At 36.9% G+C, this 13,572-nt stretch overlaps 1 protein-coding gene across 6 annotated transcripts in view; it reads right to left on the reverse strand.

Annotated features, from left to right (window-relative positions):
* The window catches only part of TBC1D5 (TBC1 domain family member 5), a 540,605-nt gene that overhangs the window by 416,650 nt on the left and 110,383 nt on the right, over positions 1-13,572 (reverse strand). Inside the window, exon 1 of one of the 6 annotated variants that reach the window (XM_029214154.1) lies at positions 4,031-4,094. The exons of the other annotated variants lie outside the window; for them this stretch is intronic. The gene's annotated coding sequence lies outside the window, so the exon portion shown is untranslated. Of the gene's footprint in view, positions 1-4,030; positions 4,095-13,572 lie in introns of those variants that run through there. 6 annotated transcript variants of the gene reach the window in all.

The following is a 13,572-nucleotide window of genomic DNA, read 5'->3' on the forward strand; positions in this document are numbered from 1 at the left end:
TATCAGTCCCAGGCCCATTTATCTTTCCAGTCTCCCTCTTCTAAACTATGATAGACTAGAACACAAGAAAAATGGGTCTCTTATTCCATCACTACCCTACTGCCCACCTCCCTGCCCTTGCCCCCATAAAGTCAATCATAAGTTTCTTAAGTAGGGTTTAATTTTCCTCAAGTATTTTTATTATTTTACTCAAACCTTTGGTTATCTATGATATATGGAACGTGAGAATATTATTATTAATGATAACATAAGATAAAGGACTAATATAGCATTTTAATAAGGAAAATTATGATTAGTAATTATTAATTTATATGGAAAAATTTATTTCATAATTTTTGGAATATACAAATGAAATTAAAATAATTAGCATAAGAAATATTTGGTTTAATATAATTAAATGTGAGAGAATGTCCTTCAGAAGAGAAAAGTTAAATATAGCACTTTACAATAGTAAAGCTTTGTAAGGGGTCAGCTCACACATTTTAAAAATCTTTTTTTTTAAGTCATACATACACTTTGACAAGCAGGTAATTTCTATACTGAACAAAAACAACAACAACAACAAATAACCCCAAACAAGTAAATCATATCATGGCCCCCAAAGAATGATCCCAATACACACCAATAGCTTCAGATAAAACGGGAAATTCCAACTCTGGCCATACTGCGCAACATAAGAAGAAAAGGGAGAAAACTGAGAAGAAATGACTTAATTAAATTCCCCTCCAACAGTTAATTTTACTGAGGAGAATGATTAACCATGCAAGAGCTGCTATAGCTGTTAGATTAAAATCAGGTATTTTCCAGACTATCTTTTGGAAAATAAGATACAGATAATATCTCAGAGAAAAGTGATCTAAAAAGTCAGGTAACTATTGATTTAGAAAGCAATAATTTTTTAAAACCATCATTATTTGCAAGCAATTTAAGAGAGTATCATTAGATTGAGATTATTATAACCCATTAATACAAACTGCAACTTAACATATCTTCTCAACAACACCTAGTGTGCACTATTTTAAAAGCTCCATAAACAGTAGTATATAAAAATGGAATACAAATTTAATACATTTTAAAGTTTTACATAATGACCCGTGGGGCCTGCAGCCTCCCTCCAACACGACCTACACTTTTACTCCACGTCCATATAAATTAGAATCCACATTATCAATCTTTCTGTACTCATTCTACTTAATCACTTAATACACCTGCACTTAACTATCAATGTTTCCTTTCCCATATTTGAAACCTACAGATATCAAAGAGTATGAAGAAAAAGAAACCAAAATTGGGCTTAAAGGGGAAAAAAGATAGAGCACATCTGCAAATTCATAACTGACCCTCTAACTCCCCAACTCCGTCGCATTCCTGCTGACTTCTGAAGAGCTACCATCAACCTACAGGATTCAGAACAGGACCTACAGTAGTCAAGGAGCAAAATGGCTGCTCACTTCTTAGAGAACAGATTAACAATCTTTTTATGTATGAAGTTTACTAGAGGTTTTCTGTTATTAAAACACTGCATATCACGCAACCCATTAGGAACAAAATTATAGCAACATTTCAGTAGATTCAGAAAGAAACATTTTGATAATATTCAACACCACTCATGATTTTTTAAATCAAAAGCAAATTTTAACTAGAAAAACAAGAAGGGTACCTTAAAGTGATTAAGTGAATGAATGCATCTTTCAAAAATCCACAGCAAACATAATACACAATGGTGACACACAGAAGCACTATCCTTTACAAAAGAGTAAGACAGATGCCCACCATCATCACTTTTATAAGAGATTGTACTAAAATTTCCAAGACAGCACAATAAGATAAAAAATAAAAGGCAAAATGAATAAAAAAAGAAACAAAGTTGTCATTTTTTCAGTTATGATAGTCAACTGAAGACATCCAAGGGGATTTTAAAGACACTTTATTAGATTTAATAGGAAAATTTTGAAAGTTTGCTGGATATAAGGTTTCTGATTTTGATTTAACATGTCCACTTTCCCTAATCCATGATTATCTCTTTCCTTTTTGGTGTCTATAGAGTTGAGTCTTCCTTAAGAGTCACCAACCAGAACTACACAGTGTATTAAGGGCTAAAGTTTGATAACAATAAGATAATGTACCTCCTTTCTCAGATCCTGTTACATTTTCATCCCTTTCTATTCTTACACCAAATTGCTTCTATAATTAAAATACGCTTTTAGCGGCCGCTTTTGGCCAGATCATCAGAGTAGGACAGTATTTCTAGGTGTACGCTATTTCCAATATATCCCATTTCTTTCCTATATCAGAATAAACCAGTCACAACTCATTATTCTTAGTAAAACATAACCCAATTTACTTAAAATATCACTTTCCGGCTGACAAAACTGAGAGCCCTTTTGCCAGGCCCCTGCCCACCTGCAGCCTGCAGTAGTATTCCCGCACTTATTCCTCACCATTTGCTTTACCAGCATCTTGCTTCTTACATCTTGAGTACCATGTGAAAATCTGGAATGTTTCACTGCATGCTTCCAGAAGGTTCCCGCTGCTTACATATACCACTCCATTTAAAAGGACCTACTCACCATACTTTTCATTTCCTATCGCTGATTCAGTTTCCAATCCATGATGGATTTTTTAAATTGTCACTTATTTTACATTTTACAAACTTTTTCAAAGCCTAGCAAAATACTAGCATTACTTGCCTATTTAACTTTTCAAAAACTCTTCCTATTTTGCTTATGGGACATTTTTCATCAACATTCTCTTTGGAGAAGTACAAAACCCTTTTTATATAACTCCTGCCCTTTCCAAGTTACTGAAATTGTACTCTCAAGCTCCAAATGTAATGTCCTTTCCCACGTCCTTACTCATTGATTTCTCTATAGCCCTAATATCTAAGATCTGCTTCCTAAAATTCTCTTTCCCTTGCTTATATAACTTTTTTTTCCAACAATAGACCCATCCGTTTCTGACCCTTTTTCTGATGCTGCCACCTTATGAACATACAGGAGGTTCTCCAAGATCTTTCCTTGGCTGATTCCTTTCTCGTTTCACCCTCTCCCCCGCCCCTTTTTGGCTTAGCTGTCTCATTCAAATTTCATGCCTTCAACTAACACTTTCTGTCCTCATGTCTCTAGTCCTGGCCTGGATCTCAAGAACTAGGCCACAGCTGGCATGTACGTAACACCCAAAGTAGACACTGTCAGTTGGATGGATATTGGCTCAAACGACATCTCAGCACTGCTCTGGACAGTCACCACACTATCAGATGGAGGCAACACTGAAGAAGAAACCAACTCACCACATCCAATCATTCCCTAAATGTCTCTACTGGATAATCCATATCAGCACCTTATAGACAATTTATCAAATGCAGAACTCATTATCTTTCTCTAAAACTTTCTACTCACCTGCTTCGCTTTGTAAAAAAATCCTGAGTCTTCAATAATTCTCTCTCCTACCTTCAGATCCACTTTGTTATCATATCTTACTGAATAACATTGTGGTATCAACCAAATTTGTCTCTTTTTATTCCCCAATGTCATGTCCTAATATAAGCACTTAATACCTCTTAACAAAGCTCCGAAAACTGCCAGCTTCCTAACTAGTCTCCCATCTGCAGTCTTTCTTTTTCTCAATGTTACTAAGTGCTGCAAAAGTAAACTGATCATCTCATTTACCTATGAGCATCCAATAGCCACACAAATTCCATATTCTCACAATCAGTATCCTTGACAATGTGGCTGTTAGTTACTTCTAATGTTACTTGTATGTCTCCACTCTCTATGTATTCTACCAAATATAATGTCTCTATTCTTTACTCGTGATGTTTCTTCTGTCTGGGTCTCCCTTTCCTTTGGGCTGGAGAAAACTAGAGAGTAGAAAGATAAGCAATACAACCTGATAATGCAGTAGATAAATGTGATGAGTAAAAAAGAGATCAAGAAAATTACTCAGATTTCCAGCTTTTACAATAAGATATGTAATGACACTAGTCACTTAAATAAAACTGGAGGCATTTGAGGGAGGGGTTAGAACTTACACTGTGAAGTGATTTGACATCTCAAAGTGGAAACAGATACCAGATAGGCAGGTGGACATGCAGATCTTGATCTCAGAAGACAGGTGTAGACTAGCAATGTCACTCTCAGAATAACTGTAATAATAATTTATTTATAACTGTAATGAAAATTTATGCCATAGGTTTGCTTAGAAAGCTAATATATATAAATTTCAAAAAGAAGATAGAATTTTAAAAGAAGAGGCCTAGAACATGCCATTAGAAGCCAAGTAGAGAAAGAGCTAGAAGACTGAAAAAGAATAAGCAGAAGAATGTGATTTTATAGAAGCTAAGGAGGAAAAACACAGTTAGAAGAAGGCATGGTCTGCAATGCTGAATGCTACTGAGAGGAAAAGGAAGAAAGACAAAGATAAGAGGAAAGAAAATCCCATGAGATTTAATAACACAGAGGTCTTAAAGGTGGCCTTAGTTTTCACAATGGAGAAACCAGAGTGGAGTTGCTGGAGTGAGAGTGGGAGGTGAGGAAATGAAGGTGAAAAGTTGCCAGGTAGAGACAACTCCTTCAAAACATTTGGCTATGGAAGGGAAGAGAGATATCACAGAGAATGATATATAATAATAGACATAAATACACATGTAAATACACAGAGTGCCTCTAAAGCTCTTGGAACAGTGCATTATTTTCTCCCACTGTTAGCTCTCAATGCAACATTCACTCCTACCAAGGTCAAAAACAGGCAAGAATGCCCACTATGACCACTATTACTTTCCTTCTGGACATATTAGTCACTGAAATCAGACTAAACCACTAGAAATGTAAAAACTAAGAATTAGAAAAGAAGAAAAAAAGCTATTTGCAGATGACCTGATGCAGGTGAGCTGGAAAACCCTAGAAAATCAATGATGAAACTCAAAAAACAAAAAAGAATTCAGCAAGGTAGCAGGATATAAAATAAACATGCAAAAATCACTCACATATACAAATGAAACCAGATAGGATATCTAATGAATGAGAAAGTCCCATTTAAAATAGTAATAAAAAACTATTAAATATTCAGGAATAAACAGAAATGTTCAAAACCTACATGAAGAAGAATAAACACTCTTCAAAGACACAAAAGTAAGCCTAAATGACAGAAAAGAAACACCCTTGGTTAGGACATCTAAACATCAACATGTCATAAATTTACAAATTTAACTTGCGCTAGACAATTTGATTCTGAAGTTCAAATGGAAAAGAAAAGTTCAGGAAAAGCTAGGAAACATTGAAAAGGAACAGATATGGCAGGGGAAGGAATGACTCTCATTAAAACATACTACAGGGGGTTCCCTGGTGGCACAGTGGTTGAGGGTCCGCCTGCCGAAGCAGGGGACACAGGTTCGTGCCCTGGTCCGGGAAGATCCCACATGTTGCGGAGCAGCTGGGCCCATGAGCCATGGCCGCTGAGCCAGCGCATCTGGAGCCTGTGCTCCACAACAGGAGATGCCACAGCAGTTAGAGGCCCACGTAATGCAAAAAAAAAAAAAAAAAAAAAAAAACCATACTACAAAGCCTCTATACTTAAAACAGTGTGGCACTGCTGAAGAGACAGACCAATGAAACGGAACAAAGTCCAAAAACAGATTTAGCTACGATAAAGTGACATCCCAAAACACTGGTACAAGAGTGGGCTTTTTAACAAACTGATAGACCTTTGGGGAAAAGAAAAAGAAGACAAAAACTTGATCTGTTTCTCACACCATACACAAAAATAAACTCTAAATGGATCGGAGATTTAAGTGTAAAAAATGAAACTATACAAATACTTTTTTATAAGTTGAATTCCACCTATAACCTGGGAATTACAAAAGAAAAATCTTTCTAATTAGAACTAAAATACAAATACAAAACTTATACATGAGAAAAATACCAGAAGCAAAATCAAAAGAGATATGACAAACTGGAAGAAAACATTTACACTATAACTCATTGATAGATGGTCAATATCATTACAAACAACTTTCAAAAAGACAAAATGTCCTATAGAAAGTGGCTTTTTTAAAATTTATTTTTGTCTGTGTTGGGTCTTCTTTGCTGCATGCAGGGTTTCTCTAGCTGCAGAGAGCAGGGACTACTCTTCGTTGAGGTGTGCAGGCTTCTCATTGCGGTGGCTTCTCTTGTTGTAGAGCACGGGCTCTAGGTGTGTGGGCTTCAGTAGTTGTGGCTTGCAGGCCCTACAGCACAGGCTCAGTAGTTGTAGCACACAGGCTTAGATGCTCCGCAACATGTGGGATCTTGCCGGATCAGGGCTCGAACCCGTGTCCCCTGCATTGGCAGGTGGATTCTTAACCACTGCGCCACCAGGGAAGTCCCTAGAAAGTGGCTTTTAAACAGACGAAAAGACATTCAGCTCCACTCATAATAAGATGAAATGCAAATTAAATGTACCCTGAGATACCATTTCTCATCTATCAGATTGGGAAAAATTCAAAACGTTCACAGTACACTCTGTGGGCAAGGCTGTGGGGAAACAGGCACTCCCAGGCACTCCTAGTGGAAATGCAAAATGGTACAACCCTATGCAAAGGAACTGGGCAATATCTCATTAAACTACTTAAGCATTTACTCTTTGAACCAGTGAGCCCACTTCCAGGAATTTACCCTGAAGATAAACCAGCAACAATATGAAAATGCATATACACAAGGATATTCATCACAGTGTTATTTTCAATTGCAAAATACTGGAAATTACTTCAATACCCATGTGTAAAACATTGGTTGAATAAACCATGGTACGTACACAAAATAAAGTAGTATCTTTAAAAATGAATGAGAAATCTCTATAAACTGATATGAAGTGAATTCCAAGAGATATTGAAAAATGAAAAAAAGCAAATTGCAGAAGAACATATATAGTACACTACACTTTTAATAAGAAAGGGGAAATTTAAAAAATGTAAGAAAAATTATCTGCTTATCCTTATAAAAGGAAAGATGAACTAAAAAACAGTAACGTTGCTTACCTATAAAGGATGGAGTAAATGGGGAACATGGAAAGACCTTTTCATACAATTTTATTTTTTGGAAAAGTAAATCATTTTCTACATATTCAAAAAATTAAATCAACAAGGATGCGAAGCTGCAAGAAAACTAAAATGAGTGCACTCAACTGTATTTTACCGTATCCACACTTAACCCTATCCACACGAATTATAAAGAAAGAAGTAATCCAAGTAATTATGAGTACAGCATTTGATTATATATACTCACAGAACTGGGTGGCGTGAGGATGGAGAACTTCAAACAAACCTTGAACGGTAAAGTTTTGGGTAAGTGTGTTTGTTCTAGTGGTATAATGAACCAATTCTGAAACTATTTTAGATCTGTTATGGAGTTGCACAAATAAGTTAATGTGTTGATGCTGCTGGAAGCCAATACTGTCACTGTGAAAGAAGGGACACATAAATATGGAAAAGTGGAAAACAAGAAAGAACCTGTGGAGATGGATTAGAAATAGAGATACTGGTGTGAACTAAGATTTCTAAAATGTGAATATGTGTGTTTACCAGTATGCATGTCTGCATACATTTATGTATCAATGTAAATGTGTATACATACATACGCCCATACTTACTTCCTAGCACTCTCTCCTCTAAAAGGGCCTAAAGGCCAAGACCCCACTGTGATGAGCACAGTCCACTAGCAAGGAGAACACTAATACCATTCCCCCACTTAAAACAATCAGAGCTCGGGACTCGCCCAGTGGTGCACTGGGTAAGACTCCGCACTCCCAATGCAGGGGGCCAGGGTTTGATCCCTGGTCGGGGAAGCAGATCCTGCATGCCGCAATGAAGATCCTGCGTGCTGCAACTAAGACCTGGCACAGCCAAAATAATAAAAATAAATAAAGTAAATAAACAAAGTAATTAATTAATTAATTTTTTAAAAAACAAACAATCAGAGCTCTTCAGAGAAATGGCTGCCAAGAGCCACCAGGGCAGAATAGATCAGAGGTAAGTCTATGACAACTTGCTTTGCCAGAAAGTAAGGAAGCACTCAAAAATCTTATGGGGGAATGCCATGCACTTCTACTAACCAAACCTGGACAATTTGGGCATCAAAATAATGAAGTAATGAATTACAAACCACTGAAAAGAACAGATATCCATGGGCTCATACCAATGATAAACGACTGAATGAATAAGTAAATCCATCAATCAGTCAATCAGAATGGTTTTTGCTAACAGCAGAATGCTGATGCTGACTGGAAGCAGGGCTGGAATTGGAAAGTCAGCAGTTTGCAACCTTTATAGAAAAAACTGTACCAGGCAAGAATCATCAACAGATGCTACATCTAGGTGGAAATTCTGATGAGGAGCAGGATATTTGCATGATCTTGAAGTGTTGCCCCACTGACTGCTTATTACACTCACAAGAAGGAGAAAAAAAAAACAACTAACTCTACAGTGGAGAAATCTGATAACACTCTGACCGAATGATCAAAATTAACATTCGCAATGTGCCTCCACATGAGATATCCCGAGAAGGATACATCATTATTTATGTAGTTTTCTGGTTGGAACAGAGAACCTGAATCTAATCACGAGGAAACAGCAGACAATCCCAAATGAGGAGTGACAGGCAGACAGACAGACAGACAAATGAAGGACTGCATCATTCAAAAATGTCAACGTCATAAAAGAGAAAGAGAGGCTATGTGACCATTTCAAATTAAAGAAGGCTAAAGAGACATGACAGCTAAATGCATTAGCTGGTCCTAGACTTAATTCTTACTGAAGGGAGAAAATGCTTATATAAGGAATGTTATTGCATCATGTGACAAATTTGGAATATGGACAACAGATTAGATATAAGGGATATAAGTATTATACTAAATTTACTGAAGCTGGTTATTGTACTATAGGTATGGAAGAAGAGAACATCCCTACTAAGAAATATACACTGACATACTTTCAGGCATAAATGCAATCTCTGCTCAAAGTTCAGGGGGAAAAAAATGTGTGTGTGTGTATGTGTGTGTGTGTGTGTGTCTCGAGGGAGAAAGGGAGGAGACACACTCAAATGATAAATGAGGTAAAATGTTAACGGTAGGTGAATCTGGGTACAGATTAAAGTATTTTTCATTTAATTAAAGTTTTTTTTAAAGTATTTTTTAAGCCATCCACTTGCTATTTTTCCTACCATATTTTTCCCACGTTAAGTTGAAGACAGTGAGGCCCCAGGATGTGAAGTCATCAGGAGGTGAGCCCACTCCATCTTACTTCAGAGTCTAGCACTGATTTTAACTATCACGATACACTGCATTTAAGACTTACTGGCACCTTTAGCTCTAAGATTTCCAAGGTTGTCTGGTCTGCCCTATCTTACCTTCTGCTATTCTCTCCTATTTTTCTTTCCTCTGTTCCCCTAACTGCAGGCCCCTATCACTACAGTTGCATCCTGCCTCAGGCTCTCCAGTATACAGTACACTGGCCAACTTTACTTCTTACAAATCCTCTGGGAAAATCCTATTTTAGCTGGAAAACCCTGGATTTTAGCTCTCATATACTTACTAGGCTATACTTTACCTTCTCCAACACGCACCCTGGGAGGGCAGAACTGACTCTTTCTTACTATTGTATGCCCAAGGTCAAGTATAAACCTTACTCTATATTTGGGATTTCAGTAACCATTCATTGAGCTGAAATGTTTAACTTGCTTCATCGCTCGTTCATGGCTTTCCTCATTCTAGCAAATATTGGGAATGCTCAATTTCATCCCTTCCATTTGCCCACCAAATCTGACTGAGATCTAGTCAACATTCACTTTCTGGAAGATGCTTTCTCAGTTATTCCAGCTCTGGAAATGCCTGCCATGCTCAATCCCTTCGGCACACAAGGGCTGTACCAATATCTTTTGCACTTATTATAAATAACAATATTGGAAAGTATGTTTTATGTGGCATAACATCACAGCAATTTCAAAAGTTGTCCTCATCTCTTATTTTGATTAAGAAAAATAAATACTGGAGAGAAGCCAGTGTGTGCATCTGCTAAAGAAAAGATAAGAAACACTGTGTTAAAAAAAAAAAAAAAAAAGAAAAGAAAAGGATGCCGGATGCCATGGTCAAGTAAATTTGGAAAATGCTAAATTGAGTTAAGCTACCCCAGGTTCTCAGATCTTTTAATATAAATCAATGTATACTGTGATTATCCTAGAGAGGAACAAAATATACAGTGCTTTCCAAACTTACTTGACCATGGCCTCTGTGTACTCAGAGCATCTCCTGGGAAAAACAAACCACAGAATATACTTTGGAAACGCTGACTACGCTATTACTGGGAGAACACATATCTGGGAGAACAGAATATCTGGAACTCGCTAAGACACTTAAAAACCAAAAGAGGGGCTTCCCTGGCGGCACAGTGGTTAAGAATCCGCCTGCCAATGCAGGGACACGGGTTCAAGCCCTGGTCTGGGAAGATCTCACATGCTGGGGAGCAACTAAGCCCATGCACCACAACTACTGAGCCTGGCTCTAGGGCCCGCGAACCACAACTACTGAGCCCACGTGCCACAACTGCTGAAGCCTGCGCACCTAGAGCCCGTGCTCCGCAGCAAGAGAAGCCACCGCAATGAAAAGCCCCTGCACCGCAACAAAGAGTAGCCCCCGCTTGCCTAGAGAAAGCCTGTGTGCAGCAACAAAGATCCAGTGCAGCCAAAAATAAATAATTAATTGAAAAAAAAAAAAAAAAGAAACCAACTGCTTAACATTAACAGAGTCAGGTGAAGCTTCCCACCTATAATGTCTATACAAAGTAGCAACTGATCCTAATTGTAATTAGTTAACAACCAAAACCCTGGAGTTCTACATCCAATACTTGCCTACTTCAGGGTCCCATGAAAATTCTGATGTGAACTTCCTACTGCCTCCTCCAACTCCTGAACTGCAGATGACCAAATGCAATCAGCCTCCCACAATTACAACACACACATGCAGAGCAAATGAGAGGTTTTGGCTGAGAAACATTAAAGCAGTGCTTCTCAAATTTTAATGTGTATACAAGTTACCTGGTATACAGGTATACAAGTTACCTGTTGATCAGAATGCAGATTCTGATTCAGTAGGCATGGGGTTGGGCCCAATATTCTGCATGTGCAGCAAGCTCACAGGTAACACCCATGCTGTCAAACTAGGGACCTCACTCTGGGGGAGAGTTCCGGGCACCTTGTGACAGAAAAGAGGCCGCTAACTTATGAGTATCCAATGGCTGTCCTTCAAACTGCTTTTCAGAAGTCTAATTCTCCCAAATGAAAACAATGAAGCTTTCAATCATTTATAAAAACTGAAACTGTATACAATAAAGAGAAGATATTAAAATCATTATTATCTGCTAACAATTATTTTTCTTTAGAAATGGCAGTTTCCTACAGATTGCCGTGAAAGTGCATGTATTTATACAAAAATCATTTCTTAGTCTAATGCCCACACCAGTGACACAAAAACGCCTTGACATCCATGGTGGTCAGGAACTGTCTCCACCAATAGTGACTTACAAGGCTGCAAAGAGAAACTATTATTGCCATGCCTCCACCCAAAAGACAATGTATAAAGCCAGCATCTTTCTCAATGATTTATTGAAAGCAGCAGCTCATTTTAATAAAACCATCCCAAAACATAAAATTGATTGAACCAACTGCTGTGGTGGGCATACACAACAGCTGATCAAAATCATTCAAGATTTTTATTCGTAACAGATTTTCTTTCAGGCTTTGAAAATTTTTTCCCATTCTATACTTTTATCTTGATATTGAAATCACTGAATTGCAGAAAAAAGAATTTTTAAATCTATGGAATAAAGTTTTAAACTGCAAAGTAAGTCAATTCAAGAAAATAATAAACCAGATCACATACAACTTAATGCACACACTTAAACTAATACCCACTTTTCTAGAATGTACTTTGAGTGACAAAAATTAAGAGTTCAAACTGGGTCACCTCTTGTGTTGTCGAAAATCGTGTGGCTTTTTCTAGGGATAGCACTGCCACCACATCACACACAACATATCACCCTCATTCCTTACAAAGGCAAACTTAGCACAACTAGATATTATTTCTCTTTATAACTGTATTTCTTGATATTAAACATTTTAAGATTTTATTTCACTAAAAAACAAAGGCATTTATTCTTTCACTGCATGTTAAATGATGCCTTTATTTGACTTTTTATTATAAAGTAATTTTAAAGTATTTTTGTCACAGTGAAGGACAAAGATAAGCCAACTGTTTAGATTCCTCTCCTTCATGTTGTGTCTTTTTGATCACTAACAATGCTGCGTGAACAGCCAACAGAAGGCTGACATTTCATAAAATATGCAGTGATAAAAACTAATACTGTAGCATCTGGGAGCGATATATAAAATGCAGAAATACACCTAATAACTGTGATCTTAAATTACAAGTTACTAAAAGCTAAAGAAAAAGCATACCTAAGAATAAAAAAGTGGCAAGATTACAAAGGGGGTTTTTGTACTCCTGTTCCTAAAAACAAAGTTTTAAAAATAATTTAAGTCTGTAACACTTTCCCTGCTATTCTACACTTAAAAGCCAGCTACCTTCTAAGAACAGGGTTTCTGTACTATATACCTTTCAACAGTTGAAGAATACATTACAAAATCATCATTGAAAGGGACTGTAGAGTGTGCAAAGGAAATTCCTTTTTCTCAGATACTTAAAAAATGTCAAAACTGATGATGAAGAAGCAATATATCACTTTCAAGACACGATGCCAGAGACCACCACCAAAATAAGTTTTAAAGACTATAATAATCTCAACAAACATACTCTTAATGCCTGTACTAATACATCTTTTCCTAATCTAAGCCTTAAATTAAAGTCCTTGGTATACAACAGCAAAGTAAACTGTGCTCAAATATGTTTAAATAATTTTAACCTTACTGCTAAACATTTGTTTTTCAATAGTGGGAAGCAAGTAAGGCACTCAATGAACACCATCCAAGAGCAAATCATGTGAATTATCTTTACAGCATTTGGTTTAATATTCCACCTATATCCATCAAAATCACAGTCCAGCAAAAGTGCTTTTATTGGGTTTTTTTAATATATATGCTAAGGGGAAGTGAAAAAATAAAAGCCATATTCAGCACTTCAAAAAGCCTGAATTATACTCTAACTAAAGAAAATATACAGCAGTTACATATGTGGGAGGCAACGGTCCTTGTGCTTATAATTAGCATCTGCATTTAGGGATTCCACCGCTTAATGCACACCCACCGCCTGTTACTCTTACCATGGCTTTTTAATGTCACTTAATGGAGATAAATACTCTTTCCCCTCCTCATATTTACATCAACGCTATTTAATTTTTTTAAAGCTGTTATAATAGGTTAAACAGCAGTCTCAACATCACTCTTCATCTCCCACTGGACAAAGAATGACATTACAGGACTGGGAACAGAGAACGCATATTTACATTCATAATGTGCCTAACTATAACATTCATGTAAATTATGATTTTACATTTGCAAATACAATAATTTTTTGTTTCACAGCATACTTTGC

The sequence above is a fragment of the Monodon monoceros genome, unplaced genomic scaffold (genome assembly GCF_005190385.1).
Source record: "Monodon monoceros isolate NGI ecotype Baffin Bay Population unplaced genomic scaffold, NGI_Narwhal_1 Super_Scaffold_11, whole genome shotgun sequence".
NCBI lineage: Eukaryota > Metazoa > Chordata > Mammalia > Artiodactyla > Monodontidae > Monodon > Monodon monoceros.